We start from the raw sequence: 19342 nt of genomic DNA on the forward strand, positions 1-19342 counted from the left end.
AGTCCTGACACAAGAACATGGCACAACCAGAAGGCCTGTGGCATATTTCTCTGCCACCCTGGATCCAGTGGCTGCTGGATTACCAGGATGTCTGAAAGCAGTAGCTGCTACCTGCGCAAGTTTAGAGCAGAGTGAGTCCATTGTCATGGGACATCCTGTAACTGTGTATGTTCCACATGGAGTGGTAATTTTACTGACCAGGACGAAGACTCAGTATCTCACCCCTAGTCGGCTGACTAAATACGAGAGGATTCTTGTGGGTGCTGCAAATGTAAACATTGTTAGGTGCAGTATTCTGAACCCCGCCACTTTGCTCCCCGATCCAATAGATATGGAAGGTGGGGTGGATGATGAGCATGATTGCATTGACTTAACAGAATTCAACACCAAACCACGCCCAGACATTAAAGAAACACCATTGCCTGAGCATGACAAGGAATTATTTGTGGATGGTTCATGTCTAAGACATGAACAAGGAGGCCTGAGTGCTGCCTATGCGGTAGTCTCCTTAACCAAAATTGAAGAAGCAGGTTATCTATTTGACGTAAAGTCTGCACAAGTAGCCGAATTGATCGCTATGATAAAAGCTTGCAAAATTGGGAAAAACCTACGCATAACAGTGTATACTGACAGTCAGTACTGTTATGGGGTTGTGCATGTCTTTGGCCAGTTGTGGCTACAGAGGGAGTTCCTGACTTCATCAGGTACCCCTATTCGAAATGGAAAAGTTGTTCAAGACCTTTTAGAGGCAATCCAGTTACCAAAGGAACTGGCAGTGGTAAAGTGTGTTGCTCATAAGAAGGGCATGGACACTGTATCACTGGGAAATGATTTTGCTGATCGAGTGGCCCAATGGTGCGCCAGAGATCGGTATATCATAAATCCAAAACGAGGGGGGGCCGGAACCAGCTGCCAACTTCAAGTGTTTGAAGAAGTGCCTACATGGGATGAAGTGAAAGAGTGGCAGCAGGCGGCACCTTGGCAAGAGAGAGAGAAGTGGAAGGAAGATGGGTGTAGACCAAGACGTGTGGATGGTGTCATCTTAGGCCCAACTGGTATGCCTGTGTTACCTAGACACTTACTTGGCACAATGGCGAGATTGATACATGAAGGATCACACATTGGTAGGGACGCCATGATTCTAGTGTTCCAACAGACTTGGTACAGTAAAAAGTTCAGGAAGGTAGCAGAGTCCCTCTGCCAGAGGTGCCTGCCATGTCAAAGGATGAACGCAGGCAAGAAAACTGCGGTGGAACTGGGAAAAATTGGGAGGTCAGGGGGTCCCTTTGTGAGAATACAGGTTGATTTCATCACCATGCCACGTTGTGAAGGGAAGCGATATGTCCTTGTCATGGTCTGCCTATTCTCGAAGTGGGTGGAAGCCTTCCCTACTCCCCAAAATGACGCAATGACAGTAGCTAAGTGTTTACTGAAAGAACTGATACCTAGGTTCGGGGTTCCAGTCACTATTGAATCAGATAGAGGCCGACATTTTCAGAATGAGGTGATCGACGAACTCTGTAAGGCCTTTGGAATCACACAAAAGCTTCACTGTGCATACCGTCCAGAGGCTTCTGGGATAGTGGAACAAATAAATGGAACTATCAAAAACAGACTAGCAAAACTGTGTGATGCATCTGGTATGACCTGGGTGAAGGCCCTGCCCTTGGTCCTGATGGGACTCCGAAGTGTTCCTGACCGCAAGACAGGCCTGAGCCCCCATGAAATCCTGATGGGAAGAGTGATGAGACAAGCATGGGTACCAGGAAGCAAACTGTTGAGTATTACTGATGATTTGGTGCTTGAATACTGCAAGAGATTAGGTGACCAAGTGCGTTCTATCTCTCGCCAGATCGGAGAAGACACCATCCTCAATCCAACGACTCCTCTCCACAAACTGGTCCCGGGGGACTGGGTCAAGATAAAGAAGCATACTCGGAAGAGCTGCCTGGAGCCAAGGTGGGGAGAGAAGCGTCAGGTGATCCTGGTAACAACCACAGCAGTAAAGTGTGCAGGGGTTCCACATTGGATACACGCCAGCCACACCCAGAAGGTATTACCAGACGAAGAGCCTGAAGAAGAAGGGCGTCCAGCGGAGGACTCTGCAGGAGCCAGACCAGAAGTAGCTGACGACGTACAGCCCAGTACCAGTCGAGCTGCAGGATCAGCAGACGTTGGCCCAGGAATAGTTGATAACGAACTACCAAGAGCCCAGCCTGCTGAAGGGGTCCAAGAAGCTGAGCCAGAAGTAGCTGAAGACGAGCTGCCGAGCATATGGCCAGAGGAGTGGATACCATTGATTGATCTCAATGAAGACCCCATCAGAACAAGTGAGCGACTTTGGGAAGGTAAAGAGTGGACTAGAGAGGAAAAGCAAGGCACAGGCGAAGAACCTCAGGATCTTGAGATTCACATCAAAACTGAGGAAGGAGAAGGTCAGACAGGGACAGAACAAGTGATTGATACAGAACAAGTGATTGATACAGAGCAAGTGATTGATACTCCTCCACTGACTCCTGATGTCGGGAAGGGACAGACTAGACATAGCGTAATAGTTCGAGCAGAAGAAAGTCTAGAGATCGAAGTGCTTGAACAGGATCAGATAGGATTAGAAGAACGTGTTCAGGAAACAGAAACAGAGACATTTGAAAGGCAAACACAAAACTGTCCTGAACAAGGCCAGATTAGTAACCAGGCAGAAGAAATAGATGCTAGCCCTGGAACTAGTCAGATAGAAGGGGAAGAAACTGAAACAGAACTGCCACAAACTAAGGAGAACAAGAGGGCAAGAGAAGAAAACGAAGTCCAAGTGCCAACTAAAAGACTTAAGAAAAGAAAGCACATTGAGCCTGGCTTTGTAAAGAAACTGAGGCTAAGGATAAAAACAGTGGAAGAAAAACGTGCAGAAGAAAGGAGAAGTGCTCGCATAGCTGAGCAACAAGAAGGTACCTCCAAAAGAAGGAGTGATCGAATAAAGAGACAAAACAAAAAGTACAAGTCGCCTGAATGGACACTTGTTTTGGAAGAATTTGAAGAGCTTGATATAACTGACGAAAGCGACGGAGAACCCGTCCCTGAGTACTCTGCCGAAGAAGAAGACGAGCCACCGTGAATTTGCACAAAGTAAGCTACTCGTGTAAAGTCACAAAGAGGGGTCGAGAAACTTCTTCTGAGCCAAAATGTCTGATTCAAGCGTGAGTGGTAGACCTAGTCGCAGTTGTTGCAAAACATGCTGCAAGGTATGTGTATGTAGTATAGTTATACTGATATTAGTTTGGATAGGACTAACAGTGTTCATTCCCTTTGCAGTGAGCAAAAATACTAATATTTACCCTACTGAAATTGTAAATACTGACAGTGAGGAGCTGACAACACAGACTGTAGCAAGACATGAGAGAGCACTGAAACAAACAAAACAAGACTTAGAAGCATCAGATGAGGGAGGACTACATTATCATGGAGTTAAGAACAGGACACATTTAAATGTTTTCGCAAACTTGTTAGTACACTATGTAGAGACTATGGAAATTGAAGATTGCTATGTCTGCATGAAGCTACCTACCTCTGTAGCTGAAGGCGTGACATACCATCACCTGCCCTTGACATATGGAATCTCCTGTAGCATTTTAGCCAGTTTATTTTACAAAAGAGGACCGTTACAGTACTATTACTCTAACAATGACGTGATCTTTTCTGAACTTCCTATAGGTGGGAACTTGAATCCTGTACATACCAAAAGTGACGTTACTCGCTACATGGGCGAATACTTTCTGACTATAGGTAATATCGACATAGGTGACGCACACAGAGATAACTTGACTTGTTCTTTGCGTGAGCAGGAAAAGATGTTCCTGAACATGGCAGAGAAAAGGAGAATAAAAATACAAAGAAAGGCAGATGACGAAAGACAGAAAAGGCCGAGATGGGCAGAGAACATGGAAGGCACCTCAACTGGTGGGGCGGGTCCTGCTCTGTTGCTGGATTTTGAAAAGAAAGGCAAGCTATGTCTTCACCGCGAGAAGACTAGCTATTATAATAACATTTTCATTGGTTCCAGTGAATGCGAACATAATTACAAGGTAATTGGAGGTTGGGGTTTCAAAAATGGGTCAGAGCCTGTGTTTCCTGGAATTTATTATATTTGTGGTGACAAGGCTTATTTCAAATTGCCGGATCACTGGTATGGAAGTTGCTATTTTGGCATTGGCTTCCCGAAAATATACCATGTGAATGAAGTTGCTGGAAGCAGTGAAAATACTAATGGCTTAGTGCGTAGTAAAAGAGAAAGTGTAGGTGAAATAATGGGTAGTATTTTCAGTGCACTGATACCTGGAGTGGGAGTGGTTCTGAACACTCACAGAATCTGCAAATTGTCCACTATAGTGGATGTGTTGTCTACTGACACAGCTCATGGATTTCTGCTGGTCAATACCGAAATGGTTGCGATCAGATCAATGGTTTTGCAGAACAGACTTGCTCTTGACACCTTATTAGCAAAAGAGGGCGGAGTCTGCCGGATGTTGAAGGCGCAACATTGTTGCACTTATATTCCGGACAAAAGTGTACAGCTCAAAAGATACGTGAAAAACATTACTAATTTGGAAAGGGAACTCAAACCACTCGAGGTTGACAGTGCCTGGAAGAGACTGGTAGATGGTCTCTCAAATGTAGGTCATTGGCTTGCTAGTTTAGGTAAAAGCTTATTGTTCAAGGTACTGATGCCAATTGGAATTATAGGTCTCATCCTATTCTTCATATTTGTCTGTTGCAAATGCCGTAAGCACACCAGAAAGCATCAAGTGAATGCGAGAGGGGTGAAACGAAGTGTGGATGAGCTTGAATTGGAGGAGATAAATAATCAGATATACAAAAGGGTGAAGAATTCTCACCCTACTAAAAATGAGAAAGAGAAGCTGAACAGATTGCTGGAAGAGATAGAGCTGTATAAAGTGTGAGAAGTTGGCATCTGGTTCCATTTATTTTGTGATGATAGTAAATATCATCAAAGAGGGGATTGATGAAGCAAAGCTTCGCATTTGCGACTTGCCGTATTCATGAACCTCGCTCATGTGTAACCCAGTAATAATTTCATGTTTGAAACGAGGTCCATGAAGCTTGCCTATGTGTATTTCTAATACGAATAATTAGAGTCAATAAAATGGCCGCTGCTTTGAAATAGTGTCTGCGCATGCGTCAGTCACACTCACGTGTCCTGACGTGTTTGCAGGTTTGGAGGGAATAGTTGCGCATGCGTAATACATAGCTTTGGCAGTAACGTGTATATGTAGCTAACATTTAGACTGCATAAGTATATTTTATAGTGATAAGTTGAAAGTAACAAACCCAATGATGTGTTTTCATATCGTTATTTCTATGTATTAATTTGTTCTCGCTTACTTTTCATGTACCGCGGGGAATGGGGGTCTGACTGAGCCGAAAGCCATCTTGGAGGTCCTTTCTGCGCAGGACCGTCCGCCTGGGGAGAAGTCAACCTTGGCTGGTGGAACTCAGCCAGCTGGCAGGGATGGGCAAGATGCTCCTGAGAACTGACCTGCGAACTCAGCAGGACGGAGTCATGTGTCCCCATTCTGAAACAATGTAAACTTGTCACTGTATTTCCCTGGACTTTCTCACGAGAACCCCAATCTCGCTAGGCGGTACCCAGAGATGTAAATTAGGCCTCCAAATAGTGTGTTCTGATTGGTGTGTTACCCAAATCCTACCTTAGGACCAATCCAAATTGAGGGATTCTGACACTTTGCAACATTGGGGGGTGGTACAACGTCCCCAAACTGTATAACTACCCTGGGTTCACCTAGGGAAATTGTCCGACTTGTCTGGTTTAGCTGACCTGTCACTGACCCATCGTACTCAATAGGTGACTGAAGATACAGAGAGCTGCGGAGCACTCTGTCCGAAATTGACCATAGACTAAGGCTCTACTGAACCTTAAAGTGCTGGCGAAGCACTTTGCTGCGAGTTCGCTGACCCAATCGGGGTCTTGATCGATAGCTGCAGAGAGGGTGGAGCGCAGGCGTTGCTTCCAAACTGCGGGTGGGGTCCTGTCCTGAGGGGTTCCTGTCCTGAGGTCCTGTCCTGATTTCTAATCTGAGGGTTTCCTGTCCTGTCCTGGGTGTCCCTTCTGCACCTGCTGTTCATTGAGGAGTATCCTTCCTTGAGGGTTTCCTGTTCTTAACTGACCCGTGGCCAGGGTTTGGTTTCCACACCAGTCTAGGTAAATATCGCTCTAAATTCTTTAAACTTGCACCTTTCTAATTTTCTGTCTTTTGCTTCAATAAAGAGACACCTTTGCATATGTTGATTTTCCATGCTTTTGCCGCAATTATTGAAACGTAAAGACATTGCATATTTTCATAACGTGTTCCCATGTTACCCTACCTGTTAGAAATCATATTTTGCATTGCAGTTTGTCATTTCCTGATATGGTCTAGAACGGCCTTACTTAAACTGTCCAAAGAACTTTTGCCCTAAATGCATAGCGTTTCCTGTTGCATCTCATATTAGCAATTCCATGATTACCCTGACTTTATTTCTCTATAGTTATGTACTTTTCATTATCCTGATTATCGATTGCCTTATTCTTGTAAATCTCATGCTTTCAGAAAACGAACTTTAGATAAAGATTTTAAAACTTCCAGTTGTCCGTGGTCATTTTACAAAAGTATTGAATGTCATTTTGAATTGTATTTTGCTGCCTTTCCTTTTACAGCTAGCTCCCTGATCCATTGTGGTCATAGGTACCCGTGTCGGTGGATGGTAAGTCGGGTACGCTGAGTAATAACAGTAGGGAATTCACACAAATTGGTAGCAGCCCGTGAAGTCACCCGGTCAATGTATATGGTGAATTGAAATATATGGGCCTGAAGCCGGAAGCGGCGAAATTATTGGTTGGGTGACCTCGCGCGCTCTATCCCTAGGATGTGTTGGAATAGAAATAAATATAGGGAGAGTACAAGTGGAGATAACAGACAAAGTAAGAACTATATAAAAGAAGTTATGGATGACTCAGGACGTGACAATGCCAGAGAAGACAAATTTATTTAAAGTGTATTTCAGATAAATGAAAAGACTTGATATGCTCCTTTTTGCAAAGTTGGGATTAAAGGGAAAGAAATCAATGTTATGGTGGATTCTGGGGACAGAGATACCATACTAGTTGATGAGTGGTTGAAAAAACTTGCCAAATGTGAACTTATCATCAACCGATATCATATTGGTGGTTTATGGAGATAAACCAATTGATGTATTAGGATATATTGGATCATATTTAAGTTTGTTTTAAAGGTAAGACATAGAAACAAAAATGTATATGGCCAAAGTAAGATCTTGTTTGGTAGTTTGGCCTCTGTAGAGAGACTTAATGATTACGCTGGATCCTAATCATCCAGATCTAGGGGCCGATTATGATGGCATCCGCCACCATAGAGTAGGGGGGAACGTCCGCATGGGCAGCGGCGTTCCCCCCGTGAAGATTAGGATGTGACCGCCAGGGTGGCGGTCACATCCTCTATCCTTAACATTACCGCGGGTGCAGCTTCAAGCTGCACCCGCCTCAATGTTAAAAATGCATACTTTGCATTTGAATGCAGAAAGCGGCAGGCACCGCGCGGTGCCTGCCGATCTCTGCATACAAATGCAGGGGGGTACCATAGGTACCCCCCATGTGCACCCCCCACCGCCCCTTCACCTAGGGGGCCCGCAACAGGCCCCCGCAGTGAAGTACCACATGCTTTTCCACGGCGGAAAATCCGCCGCGGAAAAGCATCTTTTCAGGCATTTCCTAATATGGTGGACGGTGTCTGAGAGACACCGTCACCATATTAGAGCTTTTCCACCGCAGGACCGCGGCGGAAAAGCTGCGTACGGACTTCCCGACCCCCCTGCCATCCTAATCTGGCGGGGGGTCTTGTGAATCACCGCAGCGGTGAATCCGCATCCTCGGGGCCGGCGGTGCCTTCTGCCGGCCCCGAGGATGCGGATTCACCGCAATCATAATAGGCCCCCAAGTGTTAGGCTATAATGACCTGGTGTGTCATAGTGATGAAAGTATATTGTCTGATTGGGAGAAGCTGTTTCCTAAAGTTTTTTCATCTCAACTAGGATGTCTGAAGAAGTTTGTGCACAAGATTATTTTGAAACATTCAGCTGTACCCAAAATGCACGAAGTCAGAAATATACCTTCAGCCATGAGGGACGCATTGAAGGAGGAATTGAGGAAGTTATGTGATCAAGATGTGATTGAAGATATAGAGTCTTCAGAGTGGTTGTTACCAGTAGTAGTAATACACAAAACATACAATAAAGTTAGAATGTGTATCAAGTTAAGGGATTTAAATGACTATGTGAGGGTGGATCGGCCTTTTTTGCCCAATATTTCTAATTTGTTTGCAAAATTGAAGTGGGCAACCATATTTTCAACCTTGGATTTAACAAGTGCATACCACCAAATCACATTACATTTAGAAAGCAAACCATACACATTATTTATAACTTCTGAAGAGGCTTTTAGATACAAAAGGTTGCCCTTTGGGCTGATTTATGCATGATCAGTCTTTCAAAGGATTATGCACAAGCATTTCAAAGATTTAAAAAATTTACTATATTTCCAAGATGATATTTTGGTCTTTAAATGTACAAATAAGGATCATACGGAAATATTACATAAAGTATTGAACATTCTGCGAGACAATGGATTAAAACTTACTAATGACACGTGTACATTTGGTGTGAAATCAGTAGATTACTTGGGGCACAGTATTAGTAAAGATGGCGTAGCCCCAAATATAGCTTGGTCAGAGTAATAAAAGATGCTCCTCAACAACAAAACAGAGATCAACTTAGATATTTCCTTCGGCTAGCAGAGTACTATGCAAAATGTGTTCCATTGTTTTCAGACAAAACGGTTAGTATGAGAAATTTGAGGAAGAACAATCAATTGTTCAAATAGGATATACAGTTGCACCTCTGAATTTAAATCTTTAAAGCATGAGATAGCTTCAGCTCCATTATTGGTGACATTTGACATAAGATGTAATTCTGTTATTGTGTCGGATGCCAGTAACATGGATATTGGTGCAGTATTGATGCAGAATCACGATAGGAAACTACTACCAGTGGCATTTGCATCAAGACCATTAAGAGGAGCAGAGAGTAAATATTTAACCATAGAAAATGAGACTCTGGCATGCTGGTGGGGAATTGAATATTTCCACAAGTATGTGTATGGTACAAAATTTAAAGTACGATTGGACCTTCAACCATTAGTAGATTTATTTACAACAAAAAGATGTGGTAAGCCAACCCCTAGGATTGCCAGATGGCAATCTAAATTGCAAGAATTTCATTTTAAGGTTGAGTACATCCCGGGAATACAAAACATCTTAGCAGATTGTTTGTCTAGACTGCCTGTAACTTGTGATAAGGTCAAAATTAAAGGCAATGACATGGAGAGGGTTGTGTCAATTTGTGAGGTGTCCAAAGGATGCATTCAAGAGAGTCAATGGAAAATGGCATGTGAAAACTATAATGACATAGAACAGGTATTTAGCTATTTAGGATTAACCTGGCCAAAAAAGAAAGATCTAGATGAACGACTGAAACCCTTTTTCTGTGTCGCTGATGAGTTATTGGTACAGGATGATATTTTGTTGTAGTGGGAGCAACTAGTTGTGCCAGAAAGTATAAGGGATTCAATTTTGGATATGGCTCATGAGGGTCATCCTGGTATGTGCAGTATGAAAACGCGAATTCTGGTGTCCAGCAATTGATAAAAGTATTGAAAGAAAAGTAAGTTCTTGTGTGGAATGTGCCCTTAGTGATAAGTCCCAAAAACAGTGATATAGCAAAAATTACCAATGTCACGACCCACAAGTGTATGGGAAAGAGTATTGTTAGATATTGCTAGACCCATGTGTATTGGCAAAAGTCAGATGTTTGCCATTGCACTTATTGATCAATCGTCTCAAATGCCTGAAGTTAAGTTGGTACAGCAGGTTATATCAAGCACAATAATTCAGTTTTCGTTTGAGAGTTTTGAGGGAAGGGTTTACTTGGTGTTTGGTAACAGATAATGGAGTTCAGCTGGTCTCCATGGAGATGAGGAACTTTCTTGAAAATAATGGGATTGAGCATATGCACACGTCAGTTTATTATGCGCAAGGCAATGGGATTGTGGAAAGGTGGATTTGTGTGTTAGAGGAGGGGTTACAACTTGCTGCAGTCAATGGTAAGAATTGTAATCAGTCTATTAAGTAATAATTTTGGAGTTACAGAAACACTCCAAGAAATTGTGAGGAGGCATCTTCATTTGAAAAAATTAGAGGAAGAAGAGTGCTGTATAATATGGACCAGAAGTGAATATCGGTCCTGATACACAAAGCTAAGGATGAAAGCAGAGGGGAGTGTAGGCAAAGATTGCCTGCAAAGATTGATGAAAGTATGGAACAAAAGATACCAATTAGTAAGAATGAGTGGGTGTGGTTGAAAAAGGGGAGAATGATGAGATCAGGAGTCAAAATACCCTACACCTATGAAGGTAGTTAGAGTTGGCAATCAGGTTATTGAGTTGTCAGATGGCAATATGTGGAGTATGAGCAAAGTGGTAAAAGGTCCCAGGTGATTATGGCCAGAAGGTGATGATAGAAACTGGCCTAGAAAAGTGAGTCAACGTGGTAGTAATTTAGATCAGCGGATTGAAGCACAGGGAAAGGAGAGATTTGAGATGCACACTAGAAGGAAACCTGTTTGGAACAAGGATTATGTCATGCACCAAACAGTTTGGCTCTGGGCATGTAGAATCTTCAGGATTAAATAGGACAAAATGTACTGTTGAGTACTTAGTGGTTATGAATACATTTGATTGGATAAGTGTAATGTCACAATGGAATGGAATATGATTTGTAAATGATCTATGCATGTGTTCTGTACTAATGTTTCTTTACTAATGTTTTCTGGTTATTTACGAAGGGGGATGTATTATATCTGGGCCAATCCCATTCATTGAAATCTGGAGCACAGAATGATATCCAGATTCCATGGTAGGACAGTTGACCTAGGCTCTTCGTGCTATCATACAACTATGCTGTTGGTGACAATAAATATACATATTTTAATAGTACCTTGTGTGTCCGATTTTTACTTCGTGCAGGAAGACTTTTATACTTAGCTAACTATAACTTCTGAATGTATCTGATTTGTACGAGTGAAATGTATGCCAAACTATAACAGTCCTGTAACCTTTGGTTTTTTCAGTGAATACATACATATAAACACAATCCTCTACAATCGTCCAAATATCGGGTGTGGACACCAGTTTTGCTGCTCACAAATTTATTGAAAAATGCTGATATGACACGTTGTGGACAGTCCTGGCCTCGATCACATATGCACTGCGTGTTTTCAAAGACAGATTAAATTCACCACATTGTGTGAATATTTATAGTTTTCTTTTTCTTTGTTGTGCAAAATAGAAAAATATATGTGCAAAAATATGTACTTAACTGTTAGACAATGTTAATACATTTAAAAATTGTTAGACAAGTAGAGCTGACCGATGTCATTCTCATGGCTAACTCTTTTAATATTCCAATTAAAAAAGAAAAGAAACATTGATAATTTCATTTTGAATAGCCACAGTAATCAAAGACCAAAATAGAAGCACATTGAAGAGTAGTGGTATGCTCATAATTTATGGACCTACTCATCAATAATTATGACTGCTGGAAGACTATTACACTGTTTTCTCTTCACTGGCATCCTATTCATGATTATAGCAGCCATATTCATAATGATTCATAGTTTTATTGGATAAATCCACTTTCCAAATGCTAATGAATTATTATTAAAGATTAATCTAGCCTCTATCATTTCAATCTAAAACCAAACTTTGATTCATAAAACTGTTAACCCCATATGCTAAAACTCAATCAGACATATTACATGGCTCAAACTATTGTATCACAATAAATTGGAAATGTAGTCAAAGCTGATTTTTCGAAATTCATCGGACCAAGTTTCATATTGATTTCAATCATAGCACCTCATTTTAAACCTGTGTAAGAGCAAATGATTAATAGACCCACATCATCTGCTAACCTATTGAGAAATATATAGAGAACATTTTAAGATTACATTTCAGAAAGGAGCGCTGAACATACATAATGGAAACAACTGATACAACCGATGACCTTATGTGCTGTCGGTATCTACTGTCAGAGCACTTATAGGAATATATGGAGATCGTATTCTTGGTTAAACCCATTAGTTTATTTAGAATCCAGATTTAAAATATATTTAGTTTCCAACTGCCTCAGCAACCGTTCTCGGTTACCACCCCTGGCTAATTTGGGGATTGAATCAATAACAAAATATTTGATCTGGCTCAGGCTGCTATTATGATGTTCAGCACAATGGCATACAAAAGGGTCATTTTATATATAAGATAGTCAGCGTCTGTTAAAAAATTCATATCCTTCCGCAGGCAGCATTTATCTGAGACAAAAACAGATCTTTTTATCACACCTAACTATAACATTACTTTAATCCTTAATTTCAGTTATTTGTAGCTTTTTTAAGGAAAATAATATTTTATCACCATACGAAAATCCAACCCCTGCTGCTCATGGTTTTTGACATGTGTGGTGGGGGGGTCGTTGTCCACAGGGACTTCATCACCTGGGACCAAATATAATACCTAAGGGGAGGGGAGTGTGTGTCCCCCTTCCCTGAGCCTTATTACACCTTGGGAATCCCATCCCCTGGGGCCAAACCAATAAAAGTGGGGAGGGCGCCTTATGGCCCTCCTCTCTGAGCCATCATAGGGCCCAGGGACCCATCCCAGGGGGCCATTTATTGTTTAAAATGGGAGGGGTGTTGCACATCCCCCTCCTCAAGCCCTATTAGGCCCAGGGGACCTTATCTCCCAGAGCCAAAGCCAATTAAAAAGGGGAGGGCAGGCATACCCTCTTCCTGAGTCTTTTTGAGTTCCAGAGCTTTATTATAGGTGGGTGCCCCTGGCGCCCACCCAGGTCATCCTCCATGCTCATGTTTGGTGCCTCAGGGAGTCCCAGGTTCCCTGTGGCCCCAGTAACTTCCCCACATTAATGCAGGAGTGAGCTTTGCTCCTGCCCAGAGGGAGCAGCTATTTATCCTGCTCCCTCTGAGCAGGTGAAATATCTTGTTCTGTTTCCCTGTCCGCATCACTGCAGGCAGGGAAACAGAATACAAGTCTGCTCTCAACTGGTGGGAGAATTGTTGAAACTCTTGCCTGCTTTGAGCAGAGTTTGTGTTTGCTCTCATTTGACAGGAGGTTTGAAAATAATCCCACTAGACCAGAGCAAACACGTTTCCTTGCCCATGCCAGTGTGGGCAGATAAACCACAGTGTTGTGAGTCTGGTTCCCCAGGACACAGCAAGTGACCTACTGCCGGGGATTGGGTCCTTGGGCACATTAAAGCCTCAGGAAGGGGGCCCGTGCAGCCCCCCTACCTTTTTTCAAATGGCCGTCCCTGGGGGTTGTAATTCCCATGTCTTTTAAAAGCTTAGGGAGGGGGGCCGTGCAGCCCCCCTCCCGTTAAACAATATTTTTGACCCTTGGAAATGGGGCTCCCCAGGGCTGAAAATGTCTTAGGGAGGGAGCTGCACAACCCTTCCCCTTAATTAAACAATTTAAAAAATGTGGGCCCGAACTCCCATTTTGTGTCCCCCCCACCCCGCAATCCAGCAGGAGTCCCATGGGATCTCGGCAAAAAAAGAGTTGATTTTATTTTTATTTTGGCCCCAAGGGGGGCAAGGTATTCCTACTCTGTCCTTTTATATTAAATTGTATATATACATAAAAATAAATATATATTTTTTTGTTGCACAAGTTCAGTGCAGGGGACTAAGTTACTGAGTACTGTAATGGCTGCCAGTGATAGTTTTCTAATGTTGCTGGCAGCCATTCATAGTGCTTGATCCTGCAGGAGTCTGCCTTCTGCAGGAGCAAGATAGCCAAAAGGAAGAAAAACCTCCCTGGGCAATTATAATGCTCTATTTTTAAATTGGTGCTCCCACAAGACTTGAGAGCCTCATGTGGAACCAACTGTCCAGTTATACAAATATATTTGTACCTTAATTTCTCGAAAACTACTGAATGGATTAAGACCAAATCATAAAAAATACAATTTGCGTACTGAGATCTAGCTTCCTGCCAAATTTGGTGTAATTCCATTCAGTAGTTTGTGCTAAAGTCATGCCTAAAGAAGTCTATGATAAATGCTTGGAGACTTTGTGCTTTGGGACACCCTTTTTTTCTCAGCCCCTGCATGGCAGATGACCCCACAGCTTTTCATGCACAAACTGGGTGAAAAGAGTATCATTTTTTTGGGAAAGTTTCATGAATATTCATCAAATGACACCAAAGTTATTAGCAAATCAAAAAGCCATTTCCTATGGAAACAGTGACCTATCTATAAGTATCCAGTGGCAACTGCACTGGGATAAATAGATAGATAGACAGATAGATAGATAGATAGATAGATAGATAGATAGATAGATAGATAGATAGATAGATAGATAGATAGATAGATAGATAGATAGATAGATAGATAGATAGATAGATAGATAGATAGATAGACAGACAGACAGACAGACAGACAGACAGACAGACAGACAGACAGAAAGTCATACAGACAGACAGACAGACAGACATACAGACAGATAGATAGATAGACAGATAGACAGACAGATAGATAGATAGATAGATAGATAGATAGATAGATAGATAGATAGATAGATAGATAGATAGATAGATAGATAGATAGATAGATAGATAGATAGATAGATAGATAGATAGATAGATAGATAGATAGATAGATAGATAGATAGATAGATAGATAGATAGATGGATAGATAGATAATTAGATAGATAATATAGGGAGAAATGTTAACAGTGAGGGGTACTGAGTTACTAGTCTAACTCCAGTCCAACGGAACTTGGGGAAAATGTATGCATTGAGGTTCATATTTAGTATTTGTTGGACTTTGCCCTTTTGGCAGGTTCACCCCTAAACGTTTTGCTTTTAATTTGGACCTGATACTAGTTGTTGTTGGCTTCTGCGCACTTTAACACTGTGTCCCAGTGTAAAGTGCGTGCGCATTCTGAGTGCATGTTGTGAGATTGGCCTGCCCTCCCATAGGAATGCATAGGGATGTGTGTGTCCATGGTAGTTCCTGTTGTGTGGGGAGTGCAGGGGCGAGTTTGGTATGTGCGAACTCGTAAGATTAAATGCTGTGCGACGGTGTGCGCAGATTTAATGTGTCTGGTGTGGAAGTGCCACTTCTAGAAGTTGGCATGTCTGTGTAGTAAATGTGAATTGACTGTCTGGCTTGTGATTGGCTGGGGACTGCCTCACTGCTGGAGGGCCGTGGGCCCAGCCTTTGCCCCCCTGCATATTGAGAGACTTCCTTGGGAGTACAGGGCTGGGGAGCGCTTTGCTTTGCCTTCCTGTGAGTGCTTTATTTTCTGTTCCAGGAGGACTGTGGAGGGCCTGCCGTGCGCATCTGCCCTGTGTGGTATTTCCCCCACAATCGCTACTCAGAAGGCAGGTGCCCACCCTGCATCTTGGCGCCATCCTAGTGGGTGCCTACCCCGCCGTTTGCGCTGATTTACGGTGCGGGTGCCCACCCCGCAGATCTGCCATTTTTAGGCCCCCCAGCGTGTGCCCACCCCACCAGGGACTGGTGCTGCATGTGTGAAGCCCTAGCGGGTGCCCACCCCGCTTTATATTATAATTCAACAGGGAGCCTACCCCTCATCTGCCCCGCATCACTGCCGCAGCCCGGGACAGCAGGGAATCCCCTCCAGCGGTCTGAGTCACGGACAGGGCGTAAGTGAGGCAGTCGGGTGCCTGATGGCGGACGGGACTTACAGTTCCAGGAAGGAAGCCCCACGCACGCCGGAGAGGCTGCCTCCCAATATGAGAGGGAGAGCCCCACCGGGCAGAAGAAGGTTTGGGGAAGCAGGGTTCCCGCAGCCGCGGTGAGATCCCGGCGTGCATGCCCCGGCCTCCGCCAGGAAAACCCAGCGGAGACGCGGCCTCCCAGCAGACGATGAGTGCAGGCGTCTCTGGGGGGGGAGCTCCGATTCAGGTGAAGAGAAATTAAAAAGGATGGTAGCTATCCTCGCATACCAATTGGTATGCGAGGACAAAATGCAGAGGACAAAATACCAATTGGTATGCGAGGATAGCTACCATCCTTTTTAATTTGACAGATCACACCTAAGAATTAAGAATAAAGTTGTGAGAGAGGTGTGTCTGCCAATTTTAATCACCTTTTGTCCCTAGTGGAGTGTGATTGCTTATCACTCCGCTGCACTTTACACATTCTTACTCTGTATGGACACTTTTTCTTTCATTCCTTTCTTTTCTAGGACAAAAAAATGACTGCCTATGAAGAGAAAAGGGGCCCAATCTGGTAAGTACCTGCCAGTTACCCCGATGGTGGTGCGCCTGTGAGGGGTCATTTTGTCCTCTGCACTTTTTTCCCTGTTACAGATGTACTGAATAATTGTTTTTCAGTCCCTATTATGGTTCTTGTTGACTGTCTATTGAAAATGGTTTCGTATTTTAACAAAGGGCAAAGAACAGTGCACACTATCACATAGAAAACAGTAATTAAAGGGTTCTGTTGTAGTAGAGGAAATAGATGGGAGGTATCTCCCTTTGAAATAGTCTTTGACTGAGAAACAGGGTTCTTTTTGTGTTGATATATTTTTATATATAACCTTGTGTGGAGTTCCTTTTTGTGATGTTCCTAGTGTGTTGCTGCTGTGTGTGTGTTGCGCAAACGCTTTACACATTGCCTCCGGGATAAGCCTGACTGCTCGTGCCAAGCTACCAAGGGGGTGAGCAGGGGCTATCTTTGGCGTGTAACCCCCTTGCCCTGACTAGAGTGGTGGTTTCTGTCTGGCTTTGGCGCAAGCCTTAGCCAACCAGAAATCCCATTTCTAACAGTATTCTAACTACAGTCTAACAAGCTTTGTACAAAGTCTATTGATAAGTAAGTCCAACTTATCACTCTAACTGCAATCCAATAAACATTAGGGAAAGTACATACATTGGAGAACATCAAATTTAGGGGCCTGATTACGATGTTAGTCGGAAAGCCTCTGACCACCAGTTTGAAGCTTTCTGACTGACTCAGTCGGTTTGAGGTCCAACTGCCCAATTATGATGTAGGCGGTTGTAACGTAAACCGGCCGGTCATTCCAACTCGGTTCCGACCGTTTCTCTGAGTCTTCCAGCTGGCAACTGCACCGTGATCCCCTAAGGACGGCATTTCCACCGTCAGGAATATGATGGATTCCGATAGCCTTTCCGTGCCTGCCTTTCTGGCATGGAAAGTTTGTCGGGGAGTGAATTTGGGGTCCCCTAGCAGGTTGGTGGATGAAGGGATAACTAGGGTACCCCCTACTCCCCCATTTCTCTATAGGACCCTGTATTATGGCTGGTTTATGGCCATGACACTAGCTCCCATAGAGAACAATGGGAATCCGACTGAACAGTGTTCAGTGGCATCATAATGAAGCTGTCGGAACCACCGACGGCCTGTCGGTCATTCCCGAGTCCGAGGCAGTGTCGGTTGGAGGCAATTCGACATCGTAATCAGCCCCTCAATATTGTAACTACAGTTTAACATAGATTAAGAAAATGTAACCAAAATGTTCTTTTAAGAAGTAAATATTTTGCATTATACCTCAAACTCACTGAAACAATAAATATAGATCTAAAGTTATTGTCTATAAAAATAGAATCATTGTTTACAGAACATTATTTTTTTACTTTTAACATAAAATTTGTTTTAAATTAATTACAGAATACTTTTAGTACTAAAAACTCAACCAAACCTACATTATACCCCAAAACCTTTACAAACAGGTTTTAAAAATTATGTTTAGAAATGTTTGGACATTTTAATATTAATTAGAAATGCAATTAATGAATCACTAATTAAAATATTTAGCATTGTTACTATATTAAAGAGTTGATCTAAATGTATACATTTTTAATTTAAAAAATACCCATGCAATCCATCAATAATGCCCACAACCTGAATACATAACTTCAAAATATATTTTACTTATAAACATATAAGTAACAATTAAACTATTTTATAAACTATTATACAAATCAATTAACATTAATTAACATATATTTAAAAAGACACAACCCTCCCAATATCCAAATAAACATCACGACCCAAAGTTATGTGATACATAATTTAAAAATGTATTAAACCATTAAAGAAATAATTCACAATTAAAACACATAACATAGTTAACATTAGTTGAAATCTAACCAATAAAACTAACCACCCAATCCCCCGATAAAAGCCACAAGCTGAAATTAAAGTGTGATACACATACTCAACATTTAACCAACCATTTCTAATTAAAACATGTACCAAAAATAAAGATATAAGTACTATTAAATATGTATATTTAAAAATAAAAACACTACCTACCCATTCCACCCATAAGACAACAACCCAAAAAATATATTTAATATATTTTTTAAATAAAAGGAGCAATAACATAAAAATTAAAAGTAAAACACCTTAAGAAATATTTATTTTAATTAAAGTAAACTAAGTTCTAAATTGATATTATAATAAAAGACATAAACAAAAAACACTTCAAAATCTTGATCCATGATATATTCATAGTCACAATATTTTGACCATGATATGAAGGTCAGATGACATTTTTGAATCATTCATTTAGTGGAATACCAGACTTTCAGAAGCAATCATTTCTCCTGATAGTTGAAAGGTCCTATCTATTGGTTTATGCCAACTTTATTCTATGTGAAATTTTCTGTCTTTACTGTATGATCATAGTGTTTTGTGAAAGTAAATGGGACTATATATTGGAAGGATTATGTAGAATTTATTATGCATTGTGCAATCAAAAACTCCAAAATAGTAAGCATTTTTGAACGCGTTCAAGTCCACTAAATATTTCTTATTGTTACTGAAATATTGGAAAACTCTATCAGACACATTGGTTAAGCATATTTTTTTTTTTAAATAGGTGAATTATAGGACCCAGTTGGGAACCCAAGTGGTATTACCATTCTGTGTTCTACTAGCAGGTTGTACAAGATAAATCACTCTAAAGTTTTTCTCTCCTACATGATGATCTTCTGCAAAGAAAATAGCATCATGATCAACAAAGGAAAAAGTAAGATCACGGCTCTGGGTACCCAAACCATGAACCCCAGATTAAAAACTGTTTACCTGGAAGGAGAATCGGTTGAAAGAGTACACACCTTTTCATATA

This window comes from Lissotriton helveticus, chromosome 1_1 (assembly GCF_964261635.1).
Source record: "Lissotriton helveticus chromosome 1_1, aLisHel1.1, whole genome shotgun sequence".
Taxonomy (NCBI): Eukaryota; Metazoa; Chordata; class Amphibia; order Caudata; family Salamandridae; genus Lissotriton; species Lissotriton helveticus.